Raw genomic sequence first — 21990 nt, forward strand, 5'->3', positions numbered from 1 at the left:
TTCTGCCTTATCTGCATGGCAACCACCTCTTGGAAGACCTCTGTTGTTTGCAAGTTCACACAACAATGTTGCAATTGAACTCTGAACTCTCAGTGCACCTGCATATCCAGTGCATTCTTTCATTTAATGATTTTTTATTGACCACTCAAAATACATCTTTCAAAGAACACATCCGTGCACCCTAACTTTCTGTTTTTAGCAATCAAAATCCACCAATCACTGTTACTGCTTCATGAACACAGAAACTCCACAGTTTTTTTTCATTTTACACTCTCATTTTTTCAACTGCCATTTCATTACCACACTTCATCTGACTGCAGGAGAACCTTCTCTCACCATGTTTTCTGTCTGGATTGTTGGACATAGTTATATTCACTGGGCTCAAAGGTACGTTGAAAACAGGAATTTACCTAACCTCAATTTACAAGATGTGGAAATTAAGTGGTTTGGCCACAGAGGATTAAAATGTCACCAATTGATACCATTGGTGAAAACCTTTATGCATTTGCCCAAACCTGACCTGTTAATTGTGCACTGTGGAGGTAATGACTTGGGCACTTTGACTGGTGTAGGTCTGGAAATGCTTTTAAAGGACACCTTTGAGCAATTAATGGCACTTTTTCCTCAGACTGCCTTGGTATATTCAAATATATGCCAAAGACAGAAATGGAGGTGGTCAAACCAATTTTGTCCACAAATTGAGAAGTCGAGGAAGCATGTAAACAAATCTGTTTCAGCTTACATGAGAGACCATGGAATGGGCTCCCTGTACAACAATAACTTGCGTTACTACATGCAAGATATCTACAGAGGAGATGGAGTTCACTTCTCAGATGAGGGCAACAGAATTTTCACTCTGAATTTAAGAATGTGCATTGGTACCTACTTATAAGTACCTAAATGTACCATAAACCCAAAAGCTCTTCTCAGAGCTACCCTACATCTAATCACTCACAATTATTATTTTACTCTAACATTTTTCACTAATTTTCAACAAAGTACGCTCCCTGGGGCGCTACCCGGTACGCGAACCGGGAGCTAACCTCGCGAAATTTTTTAAAAAAAAGTTTTTTTTTCGCACATATAAGCCTCCTCAGCCACCCTCACAAAACCTAGGGGGTCAAGATAACTCTACCGTGCCCCCTTCTACCCATTCTGAACATTATTTGCCCTCCATCTTGTATCTTAATTCGACCGAAACACAAAATGGTGGACTCCCGGAACGCTTAAGGTCCGCGAACCGAGGCGCTCAACGGTTCGCGTACCGGGTCGCTCCCTGGGAAGCGCACCATCAAAAAAGGTGGGAAAGTAGTTCACAGAAAAGCCACTGGAGACAATTTCACCAAATATAGATTAGCTCATACTACATACCAATCCCTACCATTTTCACAAATTTGATTGGAATTCCATTGAGCCATTTAGCCTGTAGACCTCTCTAAATACCCTGAGGTAAATTACTTCACAAAACACATCTGAAGTGTTGGAATTGACAACCAATGAAAATGTTACTTTCATTTTCTACTTTTTTTACCTGACATTTCATTGGTTATATACCTCAATATATATAAAGGAAGAGAAGAAAACACAGCCATTTTGACTACTACTTCTTGGTGTACATTTCAATAGTATTTTCACTAATTCCTTCAACTTCTTTCTAAAGGTAAGTTTTTATTTTTAAAACTGAAGTATATTGTGCACTATAAGTTAATATGGTAAACTTTTTCTGATAGTTATATACTATCCCTCTGTAGTAGTTATAGATTTAGATAGACTTCTCTGTTATAGTTATGGATGGAGTTAGGCTTCTCTTGTATAATTATGAATTTACTTACGTTAAATCACATACACTTTTTTATATTCCTACTTCCACTCTGATACTATACACTGCCCAAAGATAAATTCACTGATAAAAACTGCCTATCTAAAATTAATCCCAACAGTGCCCTATCTCTACTAATATATATTTTTTTAATCTAAATTTCAGGCAAAATGGAAGGCGAACAGAAAGTTGAATTTCAAATTGTCCTGCCCTGCAAGAGAGCAGCCAAGAAATCATTGATGAAAATGATATTGAATTTTTCGATGAAACTTGGGACAATGAACTACTGCAATGTGTACAAGCAGTAGATAACCTCCTTGCAAATGAGGACATTTTACACCCTCAGAGACTACAATGTATATTCCATGATAATTATGAAATTTCTGACAATAAAATGTTAGAAAGTTTAATAAATTATGAAACACAATCACAATAAAAAAAAATGCTTAAAAAATAAAGAAAATAAAAAATAATCAACAAAACCAACAATCAATTAACATACAGCATTTGAAAAGTCTATCATTCATTTTTCATTGTAGTACGCTGCCCAGAACGCTTCCCGGTTCGCGGACCGGGCGCTACCCACGCAAAAAAACAAAAAAAATATATTTTTTTTTTTTGCCCCGCGGGGCCCTTTTAAAGCCTCCACATTAAACCTAGGGGGTCAGGGAGGATCTACTATGCCCCCTTATGGTTATTTCCCCCTTTGTTTTGGCCTCCTCTTGTCTCTCGATCCTACCGAGAGACAAGATGGCGGCCGCTCCGGACTGTTTAGAATGTTGACAGACGCAGGAGAACCAATCAGCTTCGCTACGCGAAGTTCTGGTACGCGCCCCGGTCCGCGAACCGGGGAGCTGCCCGGTCCGCTGTTACAGATATATATCTTTTTTTAAACGTTAATTTCTCAAAATCCACTGGAGCACATATATTGAGACCTACAAAAGGCACATCGGGCTACCAGTCCCTACAATTTTGCCAAGTTTCATGCAAATCCATTCAGCCGTTCGGGCTAAAAGTGAGGCCAACCGCCCTATGGAAAACTCAATGTTAAAAACACGTTTTGGGACCCCCCTTTTTTCTCGGCCCCCCTTGGACGAACCCCCCCCCCCAAATTTTCAGCGGCTGCTCAGAAACAAAATGTTCCATTTTCCAGAAAATTTCAGCCAATTCCGTCCACAAACGCCAAAGTTATTAGACATAGAATTTTCAAAAATCCCATAGGGAAAAAATCCTAACTATATATACCTACTGGCGACCGCCAGTAGGTAATATATATATATATTCACTGAAAAAACCTTAGGTTTCAGGTCATATATTGTTAGGTATTAACATTTAAAAAACCTTGGAAATGCACTGAAAAAACCATAGGTTTCAGGTCATATATAGTTAGGTATTAGCATTTAAAAAACCATTGAAATTCACTCAAAAAACTATAAGTTTTAGTGGTGTTATAGTTAGCTGGACATTTTACTCATACAAAACCATTGAAATTGCTCCTATATAGTTAGTTGGACTAACTATATTTCGCGCACCCGCAATCCACTGCTGATGATGTCACATATTACATCATTCATGACATGGTCAGTGACATCACTGATGACATCTCAAATGACATCACTGATGACATCCCTGATGACATCATCCAGTGACTGTGTGTTTCTGTAAAGTTTAAATATGTTTTACATATTGAAGAATGAGTAGATGTATAAGTGTCTGGATGAAGGATTTAGTAGGTGCGTGACTGACTGTATGAGTGAATGATTAAATGTGTCTTACTGAATGCATGGGTTAGTGACTAAACTGTCTGAATGTGTGCATCAGTATGTCTGCTGTTGTGTAAGATGCTGTATGTGTTGATCAGTAGCTATATGAGTGGCTATATGGGTCATTGATTGGTTGCCCAAGTATTTGTATATGAGACTGTGTCTGTGTGTGGGTGACTGGGGGGTGTGGAAACAGCTGTATGGGCGGTTTACTGTGTGCATTGGTGTGTTGGTGAGTGAATGTATATCTCAGTGCTACATGTCCAAGTAAGTACATATGTAAAACACAGTGCATGTGAGAGTTGGTATATATAAATGCCTATACATGAGAGCCAGTGATTATGCAAGTGGCTGTATGGATCAATGTGTACTTGTATCAGTGATTGTTTAAGAGAGTAAGTATGTGTTAGTATATGTTTGAATAAGTAAGGTGTTGTGTGTATAACTGTAGAGATGAGGAAATGGGAGTGTGATTGACTGACTAGGTGTGTGAGAAACTCCATGGATGAGTGAAAGTGTGTCAGTGTCTCTATAGGTGTATAAGTGCATATGATAGTATTGTATTGATGAGTGACTGTATGTATGAGTGATTGTATGGGTGAATGAGTGGATGTGTGTGTAGACCTAGGTTATATTAAGGTTATATTAGAGTGTGAGGAGGTGCATCGTATTATCACATGAATGATATCATCAGTGATATGATCAGTGATGTCAAATGAGATGTCATCAGGGATGTCATCAGTGATGTCATTTGAGATGTCATCAGTGATGTCATCAGTGATGTCACTGACCATGTCATGAATGATGTAATATGTGACATCATCAGCAGTGGATTGCGGGTGCGCGAAATATAGTTAGTCCAACTAACTATATAGGAGCAATTTCAATGGTTTTGTATGAGTAAAATGTCCAGCTAACTATAACACCACTAAAACTTATAGTTTTTTGAGTGAATTTCAATGGTTTTTTAAATGCTAATACCTAACTATATATGACCTGAAACCTATGTTTTTTTCAGTGAATTTGCAAGGTTTTTTAAATGCTAATTCCTAACTATATATGGCCTGAAACCTATGTTTTTTTCAGTGCATTTGCAAGGTTTTTTAAATGCTAATTCTATTAGCGGATAACGTTTTAATATATTCGGACTTTTTTTAATGCTAATTCCTAACTATATAAGGCCTGAAACCTATGGTTTTTTCCGTGAATTTCAAAGGTTTTTTAAATGCTGATTCTATTAGCGGATAACGTTTAAATATATTAATATCCTAGTGGGACCACCTGAGCAGCCCTAAGGGGTCAGGGTGTTTCTACCCTGCCCCCTTTTTGTGTTCTACACGTTTGTTTTTCTGCTTTCTTGTGCCTAATTTCTAACTATATATGGCCTGAAACCTATGTTTTTTTCAGTGAATTTGCAAGGTTTTTTAAATGCTAATTCCTAACTATATAAGGCCTGAAACCTATGTTTTTTTCAGTGAATTTGCAAGGTTTTTTAAATGCTAATTCTATTAGCGGATAACGTTTTAATATATTCGGACTTTTTTTAATGCTAATTCCTAACTAAATAAGGCCTGAAACCTATGGTTTTTTCAGTGAATTTTAAAGGTTTTTTAAATGCCGATTCCTAACTATATAAGGCCTGAAACCTATGGTTTTTTCAGTGAATTCGCAAGGTTTTTTAAATGCTAATTCCTAACTATATAAGGCCTGAAACCTATGTTTTTTTCAGTGAATGTCAAAGGTTTTTTAAATGCTAATTCCTAACTATATAAGGCCTGAAACCTATGGTTTTTCAGTGAATTTCAAAGGTTTTTTAAATGCTAATTCTATTAGCGGATAACGTTTACATATATTAATATCCTAGTGGGACCACCTGAGCAGCCCTAAGGGGTCAGGGTGTTTCTACCCTGCCCCCTTTTTGTGTTCTACACGTTTGTTTTTCTGCTTTCTTGTGCCTAATTCCTAACTATATATGGCCTGAAACCTATGTTTTTTTCAGTGAATTTGCAAGGTTTTTTAAATGATAATTACTAACTATATAAGGCCTGAAACCTATAGTTTTTTCAGTGAATTTGCAAGGTTTTTTAAATGCTAATTCTATTAGCGGAAAACGTTTTTATATATTCAGATTTTTTTAATGCTTATTCCTAACTATATAAGGCCTGAAACCTATGGTTTTTTCAGTGAATTTCAAAGTTTTTTAAATGCTAATACCTAACTATATATGACCTGAAACCTATGGTTTTTTCAGTGAATTTCCAAGGTTTTTTAAATGCTAATACCTAACTATATATGACCTGAAACCTATGGTTTTTTCAGTGAATTTGCAAGGTTTTTTAAATGCTAATTCCTAACTATATATGGCCTGAAACCTATGGTTTTTTCAGTGAAGTTCAAAGGTTTTTTAAATGCTAATTCTATTAGCGGATAACGTTTAAATATATTAATATCCTAGTGGGACCACCTGAGCAGCCCTAAGGGGTCAGGGTGTTTCTACCCTGCCCCCTTTTTGTGTTCTACACGTTTGTTTTTCTGCTTTCTTGTGCCTAATTCCTAACTATATATGGCCTGAAACCTATGCTTTTTTCAGTGAATTTGCAAGGTTTTTTACATGCTAATTCCTAACTATATAAGGCCTGAAACCTATGGTTTTTTCAGTGAATTTGCAAGGTTTTTTAAATGCTAATTCTATTAGCGGATAACTTTTTTATATATTCAGACTTTTTTTAATGCTAATTCCTAACTATATAAGGCCTGAAACCTATGGTTTTTTCAGTGAATTTCAAAGGTTTTTTAAATGCTGATTCCTAACTATATAAGGCCTGAAACCTATGGTTTTTTCAGTGAATCCGCAAGGTTTTTTAAATGCTAATTCCTCACTATATAAGGCCTGAAACCTATGGTTTTTTCACTGAATTTCAAAGGTTTTTTAAATGCTAATTCTATTAGCGGATAACGTTTACATATATTAATATCCTAGTGGGACCACCTGAGCAGCCCTAAGGGGTCAGGGTGTTTCTACCCTGCCCCATTTTTGTGTTCTACACGTTTGTTTTTCTGCTTTCTTGTGCCTAATTCCTAACTATATATGGCCTGAAACCTATGTTTTTTTCAGTGAATTTGCAAGGTTTTTTAAATGCTAATTCCTAACTATATAAGGCCTGAAACCTATAGTTTTTTCAGTGAATTTGCAAGGTTTTTTAAATGCTAATTCTATTAGCGGAAAACGTTTTTATATATTCAGATCTTTTTTAATGCTAATTCCTAACTATATAAGGCCTGAAACCTATGGTTTTTTCAGTGAATTTCAAAGTTTTTTAAATGCTAATTCCTAACTATATAAGGCGTGAAACCTATGGTTTTTTCAGTGAATTCGCAAGGTTTTTAAATGCTAATTTTCTAACTATATAAGGCCTGAAACCTATGGTTTTTTCAGTGAATTTCAAAGGTTTTTTAAATGCTAATTCCTAACTATATAAGGCCTGAAACCTATGGTTTTTTCAGTGAATTTCAAAGGTTTTTTAAATGCTAATTCTATTAGCGGATAACGTTTAAATGTATTAATATCCTAGTGGGATCACCTGAGCAGCCCTAAGGGGTCAGGGTGTTTCTACCCTGCCCCCTTTTTGTGTTCTACGCGTTTGTTTTTCTGCTTTCTTGTGCCTCAGTCTACTAAGACCCAAGATGGATGCCAACACTTCCTGGTTAGAAGTGTTGACAGCCAATGAGCATGCAGCTTTCTCGGGAAGGCATGCTGATTGGCTGTCACTGTCTGTCAACACTAGCACAAGATAGATGCCAACACCTCCTGGTGAGAAGTGTTGACAGCCAATGACCTTGCAGCTTTCACGGGAAGACATGCTGATTGGCTGCCACTGTCTGTCAACACTCAAAACCAGGAAGTGTTGGCAGCCATCTTGTGCCTTGTAAGAACCAAGGCACAAGAAAGCAGTGAAACAAAGGTGTCAAACTCGCAAAGGGGCAAGAGTAGAATCACCCTGACCCCCTAGGCCTACTCAGGGGGTCCCACAAAGACCCCAAAGGCCAAAAAATTTTTTTTTTTTGTTTTGTAAAAGTCGGGGTACGCGTACCGTGCGCGTACGGTATGCGTACGGTACGCGTACCCCGCGACTTTAAAAAAAATAATTTTTATTTTTTGTTGCCTTGGGGGTCCTTGTGGGACCCCCTGAGCAGGTCTAGGGGGTCAGGGTGCTTCTACCCTGCCCCCTTTTTGAGTTCTACACGTTTGTTTTTCTGCTTTCCTGTGCCTCAGTCTACCGAGGCACAAGATGGCTGCCAACAGTTTCTGTTTTGGAGTGTTGACAGACATTGGCAGCCAATCAGCATGCAGCTCGTGCACTAGAGGTACGCGTACCGTACGCGTACGTGAGCGTACTGTAAGCGCACGGGTAAGCTCACGGGTAAGCTGCTATAGATATATACATTTTTTTGAACCTAAATTACTCAAAATCCACTGGAGCGCATATCTTGAGACATAGCAAAGGCACATCGGGCTACCATTCCCTACAATTACGCCAAGTTTGGTCAAAATCCATTCAGCCGTTCGAGCTAAAAGTGCGACCGACCGCCCTATGGAAATTAACATGGGGAAAACACGTTTTAGGACCCCCCTTTTATCTCGGCCCCCGCTTGACGAATCCCCCCCAAACTTACAGGGAAGGAGCGGAGAGCCGCGAGGCAAAATTGCTGAAAAATTCAGGCTGATTCCTCAACCGGCGCCAAAGTTATTCCAAATAGAATGTTGCGATTTCCCTATGGAAATCAATCCTAACTATATATACCTACTGGCTATCGCCAGTAGGCAATAATTCACTTTTTTTTTAAATGCAAGTGTATCTATCATAGGTTAATATATTTTAGTTTTGTTTCTTTTTTTCCCCCATGGTTTCCCCATTTTTAGGTCTAGGCCTAGGACTTTGTGATTCCCACTCTACTTAATTTCAAAGGGAAATACTTCTCTTACACATAAGAGTGAATAGTTTAAACCAACTGCGGTTTGGGTTCATATTTAATAATTAAACTAGGGTAGAAACTATATAGACTAAGCATGGGCGTAAAATCCGTTACGCTCGCAGATTTTTCGTATTTTCGGAGAATCCGCAATCCGCGAACTCTCGCGGATGTGGCGAGAATGCGCAAATCCGCGCGAAGCGGATTTTTTGCTTGTGTTCGCACTGCTCGCGGTCCGCGGCGCGGGCAGCAACAATCTCGCACTCGCAAAAGTACAAAAATTACAAGGGGAGGGGTAAAGGAAGTGGCCCAGTCCCCAACTTCCTGTTCCTGTCCAGCAAGCTCCTCCCATAGGGGTGGGGTGAAGGAAGTGCCCCAGTCTCCAACTTCCTGTTCCTGTCCAGCAAGCTCCTCCCATTGCTTAGTCCATTTCCTGGCCACTTTGATTTCGATCTTGACTGGGAAGGATTACTTTTTGTGGTTGCTGCTGGATATTTGGATTTGAGGCCTTTTGGATTACTTTTGGATTCGAAATTTGATTTCACAAAGAAGTAAGTTGATGTTGTTTGTTTGTGGTGATTTTTGTGTGTGTTGCTTTTTTTTCGACTTTTTGGGGGGGAAAATCTGCAAGTTCGCGAGCTGAGGATGTTTTTGCTTGTGTTCGCACTGCTCGTGTCCCGTGCAGCAACAATCTCGCACTCGCGAAATTGTAAAAATTACAATTCTGCACATGAATTGAAAACCACCAGGCTTAGTTATGGGTGCATGCATGATACAACTGTTTTGTTGAATTTTTTTTTAACATGATTCTGGCCAGGGCATGGATGGCATTGGATTGTGGTGATTTTTGTGTGTTTTATGACTTGTTGGGGTGGTGTTGGGGGCTTGCTATGTGGGTGGGGGCCATTTTATTGCCTGGTCCCGTGTGGGTGGGGGTCTAGGGGCCATTTTTAAGCCAGTTTGTGTGCTTTGTGCCATAGGCCTGCACCCAGTGTGCTCTGATGTCATCCATTATGCCCAGGGGGCCCAGAATCGGTCTGTTCACGGATTTTGCTGGTTTTTCGCCACGTTCGCGCCGTGAAGCCACAATCTTGCACTCGCGAAATTGTAAAAATTGCAATTTTGCACCGGAAAACCACCAGCAGGCAGCATAAGCCTTCTGAAACTTGATGGATGGCATTGGATTGTGGTGATTTGATTTGTGTTGTGTTTTTTGACTTTTTGGAGTAGGGGTTGGGGGCTGGCTATGTTGGTGTTGGCCATTTTGAGGCATGGTCCTGGCCATGTGGATGGGGGTCAAGCGGCCATTTTGAAGGCAGGCAGTGAGCTTTGAGACATAGGCCTGCACCCATTGTGCCTTGCTTTCACCCATTGTGCCCAGGCGGAGTCAGGGGTACATGAAAGTACAACCCTCTCTGTGTGTGCTCTCTTGGATCAATGTTAAATTCCTGTTTCCCAAAAATTTAGCAAATCCTAATTTTGAAATTTCCATATTGTGTGGTGTGCACGTGTGTATTCATAAATGCCTACTTGCAAACTGTTTATTGAAGCGCTACATATGCAACATATATTTACTGATGTTCCTCTGTCTTCGTTTGCTTTTAGGTGCACAAAACTCCGCATCATCGTTGAGCATCAGTGCCAGGAAGAAGTCCTGCTGCGGCCTGTTGTTCCGACATCTAAAGAAGATGGCTCCAAAAAGAGGTGCCCGTAGGTCCTCTTGCAAGAAAGATGTCTCTACTAAGGAGAAGAAGAAGCAAGTGGCACCACTTACCAAGGAGACTGGTGGCTCAACCAATAAATGTTTTGGGGAAAAACAACAAAAAAAACAAAGGCCCACCATGAGTGCTGCACAGGTAGCCTGTTTAGTTGTTGAATCACCAACGACCAGTGATGTTGGTTCATCGCAAGAAAGTAGCAGCACACCATCAACACAGGTTGTAACTCATCTCACAAGTACTATTCAACAACCAAAGCCGCAACAACAACTGCATGGGCTACTAGTACAAGCAGAAGTACATGCGCAAGGAGCTGTCCGAGAAGGAGCTGTCCGAGAAGGAGCTGTCCGAGAAGGAGCTGGCTGTGAAGGAGCTGGCTGTGAAGGAGCTGGCCGAGAAGGAGCTGGCCGAGAAGGAGCTGGCCGAGAAGGAGCTGGCCGAGAAGGAGAAGGCCGAGAAGGAGAAGGCCGAGAAGGAGAAGGCCGAGAAGGAGGAGGAGAAGGCCGAGAAGGAGAAGGCCGAGAAGGAGAAGGCCGAGAAGGAGAAGGCCAAGAAGGAGAAGACCGAGAAGGAGAGGTCCATGGAGACTTGCAAGTAGAGGTCAGTGAAGATGCCCATGTAGCGGCGCATGGAGCGGTGCAAGTGCCCACAATGGTTGTTCTTCCAGAAGTAGGGGCACAGGAGGAAATTGACTTTGGAGCCGGGGTATCATGTCAGGAAGACGAAGCCACTCCTCCTGATGATTCATTTTCTCCCAGCTCCCCAGCAAGGAAAAGATCAAGGAGGGTGTGTAGAAGTGCCTCTTCAAGGCCCGCTCCATCAGATGATGATCTGGATCTAGATTGGCAACCATCTCCGACGTCTGAGAGGGAGGCACACCATGAGCTGCGAAAGGTATCAAATGTTAAAAGGAAGGGCCCCGGAAAGCTCATACTTATGGATCCGAACGTCGGACTTGATGAAGTGGTGCATTCTGATGTTGTTGAACAGGATGACAGCAATGACCTAGTCATCACACATGTCATGCCAGCCACACCGGCCATGCAGCAGACAGACATTTATACCCTATCCCGACGTCATGCTGAGCGTGACCCTGGCGACGTGCCACTGGTAGCACCACCAACGCAGTCAAGTAGTACAACAAGTTCAACAAAACCTACAGCTCCCATATTTTCACCCCAGAGGGGGACTCCATCCAGCTCGACTCCGTCAAGTAGGGTTGCTGCAATAATTGCACAACCCAGTAGATGTCTGCAAGGCTCATCCACCACTGCTTCATCTGGCATTGGCAGCAGTATCACCTCGTGCGGCAAAACCAGAAGTTTCCAGTCCCCAGTTTGGAACTTTTTTAGTGTTCATGAAAAGTATGATAACATAGCCGTTTGTTGCATTTGTAAGACTAGTGTTAGCCGTGGTAAGACTGGTACCAACTATGGAACCGGAGGCCAGATAGGTCATCTTGAAAGAAAGCACGCTGTCGAATGGTTTCCGCACCTAGCAAATGTCAAGGGAAAGCGATCCCAAAGGGCAAGTGGCCAAAATATACCCATACTCGGTGTTTCATCTGAAGATGACGGGGAGGTAGAAGAAGCGTCAGACATGTGTCCGGTTGCACCCAGTACCCCTGGCAGCACCACACCCTCCGGAACACATAGAAGGCACACTGAGAGTCTGGGAGACACACCAATGCGGAAAATGTCAACACTGATCAGAAGTGGGTCGAAGAAGGCATCAGCATCATCCCGTAAATTTGTCCAGCGCACCATTTCAGCCATGTTCTCCTCAGATGTGCAATTTCAACGCAACCACCCAACTGTACGCCTGTATAACACTAAGCTGGCTAAAATGCTAGCGGTGGACCTTCTCCCTTTTTCGTTTGTCGAAGGTGTGGGTTTCCTTGAACTCGTGGCAACACTGGCCCCTAAATGGAAGGTTCCTAGCCGGTTCTATTTTGCCAGGGTTGCTGTTCCAGCACTACATAAAGAGGTGCTTGAGTTGGTGGGGACAGCTTTGCAGAAGAGTGCTGTTCACACTATACACCTGACAACAGACATGTGGACCAGTTGCCAAGCCCTTGATTACATGTGCATCACTGCACACTGGGTCTCTTTTTCAGGGGTTATAAAACAGATAAATGCAGGTGGTGACTTGGTCGAGATTTTTAAGGGTGCTCGTAAACATGCAACATTAGCCATGTTTGGCATGGAGAAAAGTCATACTGCAGTCAACATTTTGTCTGACTTTAACAAAAAGGTCTTGCAATGGCTGCGCCCAAGAAATTGCAAGGTTGGTTATGTTTCTACAGATAATGGCAGCAATGTAGTTAGGGCCATGGAGGACGGTTTCTATTTCAGAGTGCCGTGTTTGGCGCACTGTATCAACCTTGTTGTGCAAAATTTTTTGAAAAAAGAACTTGCAGTCGACAAAACACTGACCATCTGCAGAAGAATATGCACACATTTCAACCATTCCTTTAAGGCCCGGAAGGAGCTGAGGCGCAAGCAAAATGAACGTAGAATGCCAGTGAAAGCACTTATCCAGGAGGTGGCAACACGTTGGAACTCAACCTTCTACATGCTTGAGCGTCTGCATGAGCTGTTTCCAGTAGTCAATGAGTATTTCTACAACCTGGGTGGTGATACGACAGAAATGATGCTAGCGGTGGAGCAATGGCAGCTAGTTAAAAGCCTGACAGACATGCTTCGTCCTTTTGAGGTCTTCACGCGTGACGTCAGCAGGGAGGACTGTTCTTTGAGCAAAGCTATCCCATTGTTGCTGAAGCTCGAGCACCAAGTCAAGGTGGTGTCTTCACAATTAAAGGACGTTGGAAAGAACGAAGGACATGAGTTGGCGCAGAGATTATTACAACGCCTACTTAGCAATGAACGGCTTGTAAAAATCAAGAAACAACAGCACTACATTTGTGCTACTATTCTGGATCCACGTTACAAAAAGCCATTGTTTGGCAAAGTAATAATTCCTTTTGAAACATCGGATGTTACAGAGTACAAAGGTTGGCTAGCTCAGTCAGCCATTCGTTTTGAAAGAGAGCGGAAGGAAACTGTAGGAGAAGACAGTACTACTAGTGAATCAGCAGGCCATCAGGCGTCCCAAAAAAGCACTTCTGCATCTGTGCCTGTGGCAGAAGTGAGTGTCTTTTCCTCTGAGCCGTTAACCACACCAGCAACCGTATCATCTGCACCAGGCCCAGGCGATATGTCTGAAGCGGGTTGGCTAACTCAGCTAGGGTTTCCTTGTCCTAGAAAGGACACAGAAGTGCAAAGTACAGGAATCCGGGAGGACATTCTTTCAATGGTGCAGGCCTATCTGGATGACTCAACAGAGGTCAATATTACTGAGGACCCATTGGCGTATTGGCATGGGAAAAGAAAAATATGGCGAGAGCTCACCAACCTGGCTATCAATTACTTGTCTTGCCCACTCGCAAGCGTGTCCTCAGAACGTGTTTTTAGTTCTGCTGGTGGCATTGTGACTTCCAAAAGGTCCCGCCTCTTGCCCGCAAATGTGGAGCGGCTCACCTTGATAAAGATGAACCAGCACTTCATACCACCAGATTACAGAGTACGAGAATCCACGCAGGAAGAAGAGGACACCGACCTACCTGAGGAAAGTTCTCCTCAGTTACCAGAAGTAACCCCGACTGATGATTTAGCAGAGTATGAGGACGAGTTCTGCTTCCCTGACAGCGAGTTCTGAAAATGAGTCAATCATTCATTAATTGTAAATTTAGTCCTCCTTATTCACTTTTATTCCTGTGTGTCTGTCTTTCTTTAGCAAGTGCTTCATCACATTCCCAACAAAACTGTAATCAACCAATAAAACAACAAGCCCATCAACAGAACTGTCTTGATTTTGATGCCGCAGCATTCCTCAGGTTCACAACAGTTAGTTGACAAGAACTCAGTCCTGGTCATCTATCCTGAGTCCTCCTCCTCCAGACTCACCCTATCCATTACCCATAATGCTGATGCCTGGATTCTGCACAATGAACAAACTTACGTTGACGAGTCCCCTAACGCCTTAGGACACTGTGAATTCCAGGTGGAGCCAGCCCTCAAACACAAATTACAGGTAAGATAAGCGTTTGGATGGGAGGTAGTATAATGGAGTATTCGGAGAGGCGAGAGAGTGACAGTGGTACTAGCAGTAAAGTCCTAGGGCTCTTGAATTAACAAACTCTGTGGCAGGCATTTACTTTGGAAAACATTTGGCCTATTACACGTGAACCAACACGATGACAGTGTTCAGTAAAACGAACTTACTGAAAAACCACCACCCACCAGGCTCAAAAGTAGTAAAAAAACAGGTATGCTCAGATAAAGTTTTGAAAAAGTATATTTATATCCCTAACAAAATAATCTCCCGCAAGACCCTCCCTAACCCCAAATAAATAGTCCATCAAAAGTCCCCAAAAAACCCAACTCCCAATTCCCACCCCCCAAAAGTCTCTAAAAAAGGGGCAAGGGACACTCTACGGATGCAGGTTGTTCACTTTGGCCTCCAGGGCATCATGCCTTAGGGCCAGGGCATCGTACTCCTCCCGGAGCATGGCATGATCTAAGCGGAGGCCCTCCATCACCTTTTTGTACTCTTCCCCTTTCTTGACCTCCGCCTCCAGGTTGGACACTCTGCGGAGTGCACGGCGCAAGCGAGCCTTTACAGTACTGTGAGGAGGTCCAGCCTTTGCTGCTCGGCGGTGGCGTCTTCCAGCACGGCTCTGGTTGGCTGGAGCACTGCGCTTACCGGCAGAACGTGGGGTCACGGAGGAGGATGCAGAAGATGTAACATTTGATGCACTTGAGTGCGTGTCGTCCCCCTCCATTTCCACCAGCCGGCGATATTGCGCAACAGTGGCATCCAGCCTCCGTTGCCGGGCCAGTACAGCCAGCATACTCCTGCTCGGTTTTGCAGTTTTAGTATTACCAACTATATGAAGAAAGAAAGACATAATCTGTAACGAAAGCTCTTTAAAAATATGATTAACACAAAATGATTCAGCAGGAAGTTGTGTCACAGTACAACTAGCAACTAGCCAGCGCAGTACAAATCTATTCAGGCCAGTATCATGGGCGTCTGCATGGAGGGGCAAGGTGGGGCGCTTATGGTTTGGTGCTCTTTCATATGAAAGAGATCTGGCAGAAGTGAGTGACTTTTCCTCTGAGCCGTTAACCACACCAGCAACCGTATCATCTGCACCAGGCCCAGGCGATATGTCTGTTTCCCTCTCTCTCTCGCTCTCTCTGTCTCCCTCTTTCTGTCTCCCTGTGTCTCCCTCTACCTCGCTGTCTCTCCCTCTCTGTCTCCCTCCCTCACCCTCCCTCTGGCTCCCTCTCTCCCTGCCTCTATCTGTCTGTCGGTCCCAGCCTGCTGTAATTACCATATTGTAATTTGTCACTGGGCCAGCACTGAATACACATCATATGCTATCTAAGAGTCAGATAGTACCATGATCCAGCTTACCTGTACTCACCACCACCACTGCCTGCTTCCTCACAGTCTGATTGTCCTCTGGCGCCACATCCTCCACAGAGTAGTCCTCAGACTCGGAGTCGATCACGATCACGTCCGAGCTGGCCCCGCCACCAGATGTTCCACCTAAAAAATATATTTAAGACTGTTAGATTACACCGCTCACTAGTATTTGGTTTAGGAAGGAAGAAATTTGAAAACAACAGAAAAAATAATTGACTGTCTACTCTAGTCTAAAGTAAAAATGTCCCTCCTTCCAGGGAAGGCTGTTGTCTTGCTGCTTTTTTTTGTCACAATTGATGAATGCTTGCTTAATTTTAACACACACCATTTTTCTCTGAACAGACAGACGCTGGACTTCTACGGACAAGAGCAACATCAACTAAACCAGGTGAAAGCTCGGCTCGACCACAAGAAATGTGTTCCATTACTCATCAACTCAGCACCAAGCACTTTTCCTTTTCCAGCTAACTTTATTTTAATATATGTGTTTACTTTTACTTTTAATAAAGCTTTTAAACTTGAATAGACTCTGTGGTTTTTGGTCCTCCAGACTAGAGTGACTGAGCGAAAGGTTTTGTAATTTTTGCAAGGAGGAGTCCGTGCCGCTGACACTACCAGGTTTATACAGTGTGCCAAACACACCACTCTGAAATATTATGACTCTGGTCTTTGGTGTCCATAGTTTGGTTTGTGGAGAATTGTCCCTGCAACAGTAGTATTATTGATTTTGCTCCTATCTAAACACTGTTTCGAAAAAATTAAATTAGGAACGCTTGGACAACAATAGGTCCTCTATATTTAAATGAAAACTTACTGGGGCCAGCAAAGGAGCACTCGCCGCCCTGGCCTGCATCCTCCTCCTTTGGAGCCACTGCATCCACTGTTTCTGTCCGCTTGCCCCTGGGCAGGCCTGACGTACAACATGAAAGAAAGAACAGAAAAAATTGATGATTGCTGCGTGTCGATGTCCTTGTCAACCAAATCAAACATTTAGAAAGAACAAGAACCAACTATTTCAGCCAAAAAGAGGGCTACAAAGGAAGGACTGCACCTGAGCCTCTACTCTAGGGGCAGATTTACAAGCCCCTTGCAGCTCTTTTGCTCCGTTCTTGCGTCACTTTTGTGACGCAGCGCCACAACAAGAGAGGCGCCATGGTGTGGCGTATATTAACAACGTGACGCATATGGGAGATGCATCCCATTCTAAAGCCCTGCGCCATAAGGGAGCGTTCCAGCGCAAGGGAGGGCGTTCCTGCGCAGGAACGCATGCTAAAAGTGGCTATGGGGAATAGATAAAATTTCAATCAGTCATTTAGGACAATGATGCGTCACTGAAACCCTGCGCCTGCATGAAGCAGACTTACGGCTTGACGCAGCATTGCTGGAGCTGCGCCATAGTTGCAACGCAACTCCATCAATGAGCCGCCTTTACGGCACCGATGCGTAACGCTTCGGTGACGTTTTGGCACCATGGCGTGCCGCATTGAAAATACGGCGCACCATGGGTGGTGCTGGCGTGCCTCACACTTTGCAGGGATGCGCAGGTAATTGCTAATCTGACACTAAGGGGCATACTTACGAGTTCTGAGCTGGACACCTCCAGATGTGCACCAGAACAAATGCGTAACGCAAAACTAACCTTGCGTCACGGCAGATGCGCCGCAATTACAATGCGGCAAACCCTGGCGCAAGGGTAGGCAGATGCGTGACGCATCTCGTGACGAAAGAGGGGTGCATCTCTAGAGTCGCGTCGCAGGCGCGATGCAACTCTAGCAATGCTCAGGGCTGCCCAATACTCAACATACCGCATCAGTCCTTACGCCTGCTTCAAGCAAGCAGGCATAAAGAATTGACGTAGCAGCGTCGCGGAAGTGCCTGCGTTAAATCTTGTAGATTTCACGCAGGCACTTTTGCGAGGCACACATCTGCCTGACCGCCACCCCCCCTCCCCCTGCGTGGGAACGCTCCCATTGTGGCGCAGGTCTTAACGTGGCGCATCTCCCTAGATGCATCACGTTGTACATGACTCGCAGGGATGCGCCACGTTTACGTCGCTGTGCGTCAGGTAAGGCAGCGTAAACGTGGCGCAAGGGGCTTGTAAATCTGCCCCTTTGTGTCTAGCATTACGCAGTTCTGTAAAGTACACTCATACATTACTCAGCCCAAATAAATGAACACAAAATAGAAAACAAATAAGCAGTGGCACCGCCACAGAGAAGGAGAGCAGTGCACCTGAAATGCACAGAAGATTTTGAAATATTAATTTACCTCTCCTATCAATGTAATCAGCAGCATTATTGCTCTTTGTAAAAAAGTTAAAGCAAACATTTGCAATATTATATAACACACAGAGCAGGAGAAAAAACAGAGTAGTGACGAGTGATGAAAAAATTGCTACTACTACTCACCAAGCCCGGGGACCTCCACTCCCAGCAGGTCGAGCAGGTCGTGCTCCCGGTCCAGGATTTCGGTCCAGCGGTGGGTCACCTGATTATAGGTGCGCTGGACCCCCGTGATGTTAAAAAGGGCCCGGCACACCTGCCCCCACCGCTTCCGTCGCTCCTGGCTGTTGGTGTTACCGGCAGCGATCCTGCCACCTGCCGCGATGGTCCTGGGGAGACGGCGCTGCACATAATAAACCAGTGAGCCCACCTCCTCAGGGCTGAAGATCTCCCGGGGCACCACCATTTCCGCCCTCAAGCGGCCACACGGGAGCCGGGCACGGGCTGCGGCGCCCGTCTTGGGCAGCTTGACTGCTGTCTTCACCATGTTCTGGGCAGGTAAGGAGATAAAAGGAATAAGAGTAGAGAAGAAGGAAATAAAAGTTTAAAAAATTAGTTGAAAAGTAAACAAAAGTAGACTAAAACACAAAAATATAGACCTAGAAAACAAGAGGGATAGAAAAAAAGTTTAATAGATCCAAAAAAAAATAAAACAAGCAAAGGATGGCAGAGATATACAGAGGATAGAAACACCATGCCCAGACACATAGGAATGAATGAAAAACAAGATGGCCGCCCGAACACGTGCGTGTAAGTAAGTTCGCATGCGATTTCTCTCGCGAACTCGTACGAACTTGTATTCGCAAGGCGCTCATCGCGCGAGATTACACATAGCGGGCGGAAACGGAAATACGTCACGCAAACAAAATGGCGGCGCCCATACTCAACCTTGGGGTAACTCGCACGAGTTCGCGGCTTCCACGGTCGATTTTGCACGACGCCACGCCTCGCGAATAGGGCGAAATTATCGAAAAACGAGTTTTGCAAAAGCAAAACCAACGAGCAGGTGCAAAAGTTCGAGCTCATCATTTGTAACCATTTACCTGTAGTGCTTCCTGAAGGGGCCCTACAGAATCCGGTTGCCTACTTGCAACTATTGTGTGACCCTGCTCTGACAGTCACAGAATAGTTACAAGTATGCCATTGCATCCTGTTAAAAAAAATTTACATTGCAACAAAAAGGAAAGGGAGCAGACAAGCAGGTGCCAGCCTTCATTAATGTCAGTTGGGGCAGGGCAGGTGTTGTTGTTTGCAAAACTTAAAGCACTTAGCAGGTGTGCTTTGCTTTGCCTCAATAATGTACACTCACTGGTCAATCAGAGGGTGTTGTGATGACACCGAGGGTGGCATGGGTGTGCCAGCCAGAGGGTGGCATGGGTGAACCAGAGTGCCAGTGTTGACAGAGGATGGCAGTGCTTTGCTTTGCCCCAATAATGTACACTGGTAAACCAGAGGGTGCTGTGATGACACAGAGTGTGACATGGGTGAGCCAGAGGGTGGCATGGGTGACCAAAGAGAGTGCCAGTGGTGACAGAGGGTGGCAGTGATGAAGAAAGCCTTGCAAACAGGCTGGGCATGTAGAAACAACAAGTTCGCAAAACTGGCGACCCGACAAGTAAGTTCGCAATTTGCGAAATTGTACAAAACCCTCGCGAACTTGCAGAAACCCGTGCGAACACACCCCCCCCAAAAATCCGAAAATCAGCGAGAATTCACGGAATTTGCGGATTTTCGCAATCCGCAAATACGCAAATACGCAAATTCGCGGATTGCGAATCCGCAAAATCCGCCCATGCTTAATATAGACCAAAATTTCCCGCTACCTTTTACTCTGAGCCTGGGCATGATCTCTAATAGACTCTAATAGCTCATCAGCTTCCATGGGCGAATGGATATTATGCATTTTATTGTGATACATAATGCGCAAAAAGGCTGGGAACCTCATCTGGAAAGTGGCGCCTAGAGATCTAAACTTATCCATGCGCTGTCCCAACTCCCACTGTCTATCAAGGGTGGTCTTAGATAAATCTGACCGCACCTCAAAGGAGAAGTCCGGGCCCTGCATTGATCTGGCTTTCAGTGCGAGGTTCATTATCTTATCCTTGAGTGAATATGTCAAGAAGTTGATCAAAACCTTTCTGGGTTTGTCTCTTCCTGGTTTCAGGCGAAATTGGTCCCGGTGAATTCGCTGGATGTCATTATCTAGCTCCTCAACTGACTCCTCCAAGTTAAGGGAGTCTTTTAGTATCTTAATTACAAAACTTTTGAGGTTTGTGCCCTCCTTCCCTTCCGGGATCTTTAGAAGTCGCAGATTGTTCCTCCGGGAATAATTTTCCAAACCTTCAACTCGCTCTCGCATACTCTACCCATCCCTTTGCAGTGCTTGAATTTTAGATCTAGCTATCTCTAGGTTGGATGTCAGCAGCCCCACAGAGCTTTCCAATACCTCCGTCCTTGCACATAGGCCATCCACTTTTTGATCAAGAATCTCACAGGATGCTTTGATTTCGTTCTGATTCGTTTTAGAGACTGCAAAGTCAGCACGGATTTCCTCCCTCATTGCAGTTATTGACTTTACAAGAGCCACAAGTGTATTGCCAACTCCTGGGTCCTCCAAATTGCCCCCATCGCCATCAGGCATCGCTTCCTTATATGATGTGTGTCCCCCTTGGGACCCTTCACCTGACTGCCGGTTATATGCAGAAGTTGCCTCAACTTCAGTAGCAGGCACGGAGGACTCTACTGAACCATTTACTGCCTTAGCTAGTGTGTTAGGTACAGGGATGGCTAATGGGGATGATGACACTAAAGGAGCTGATATCTCCGTTTGCCTTGGAACTAGACTGGATGCAGGTGCAGCTACAGATGTCATAGCTGTCTGTGAAGCCCCTGCCATAGCAGCTGCCACACCTGATGAAATATCCAATACTTGGGGCAGCACTTTAAAAAATGAGCGTAAGGATGGAGTTATGCGGCTAGAGCTCTTTGGGTGTCTATTTCTTGTTCCCTTTTGCTTTGTACCTTTAACCACCTCCCTAGGAACAGTGCTCTTCGCTTCACCTGTCACCGACGTATGCTCCTCCCCCACACTGCACTTCTGGTTGCACTCTGCCCCGATCTTGTGGAGCACCCTTGGACCTGTAGTGTTTTTTGACCCCCTGAGCCCCTTGACTAGTTTCCTGGTCCCACTTCTTGTGCACCTTAAGGGTATGGCCTTATTCTTCTTCTGCCCTTCTAAACTAGTTTCCCCCCTGGAATATCTGACCGCCTTACTTTCAGCTGAGGAGGGGTCTGTCGAGTCGTCTGGGCACGTTGAGTCTCCTCCGGACATTTCCGAGCCTGCTGCTACCTGCAGACCGATAGCTGACTCGCCCGGATCCAGCAAAGCGATGAGTTCTTTTGTGAAGCCCCCCCCCTCCGATCCGCCACCCCAGCTCAACGGAGCCCCCGGGCAGCCGCCGCGCGGCCACGCCTGAGCTCCACGGCTGCCCGTCTCCAACGAGGCAGAAACGCGGAGGGGAGGGGGCGGACCGCGGCAGGCAGGCACATTGAATGAGACCAGGGGTTAACTTGAGCGAAGGTACGTTGTTCTGAAATGTGCCTTCCGTCTTTAATATCGCAGTGCCGCAAACTGACAAACCAGTTTCCCCTAAGCAGAGTATTTTGCCTGAAAACGCCGTCCTACGGCATAGTCCCGTCAGGCAGCAGAGTGGAGTCTAGAGAGCTGTCTCTGGGCGTGCGAGCCGCGTTAGCCTGCGGCCGCCATGTTTTCCCCGAGCAGGCTGCCCTCTCTCTCACCCAGTTCATCTTTATGACCCGTCGGTTGCACTCATGTTGCACTCAGCCACAGCAGCAGCAGACGTAGCCTACTCAACAGAGGTCCCACAGCAAGAACCTCAGTACACAGCTTTGTTTTTAGAGCCTAAGTGGCTGGCTGCAACGCT

This window comes from Lissotriton helveticus, chromosome 2_1, assembly GCF_964261635.1.
Source record: "Lissotriton helveticus chromosome 2_1, aLisHel1.1, whole genome shotgun sequence".
Lineage (NCBI taxonomy): Eukaryota > Metazoa > Chordata > Amphibia > Caudata > Salamandridae > Lissotriton > Lissotriton helveticus.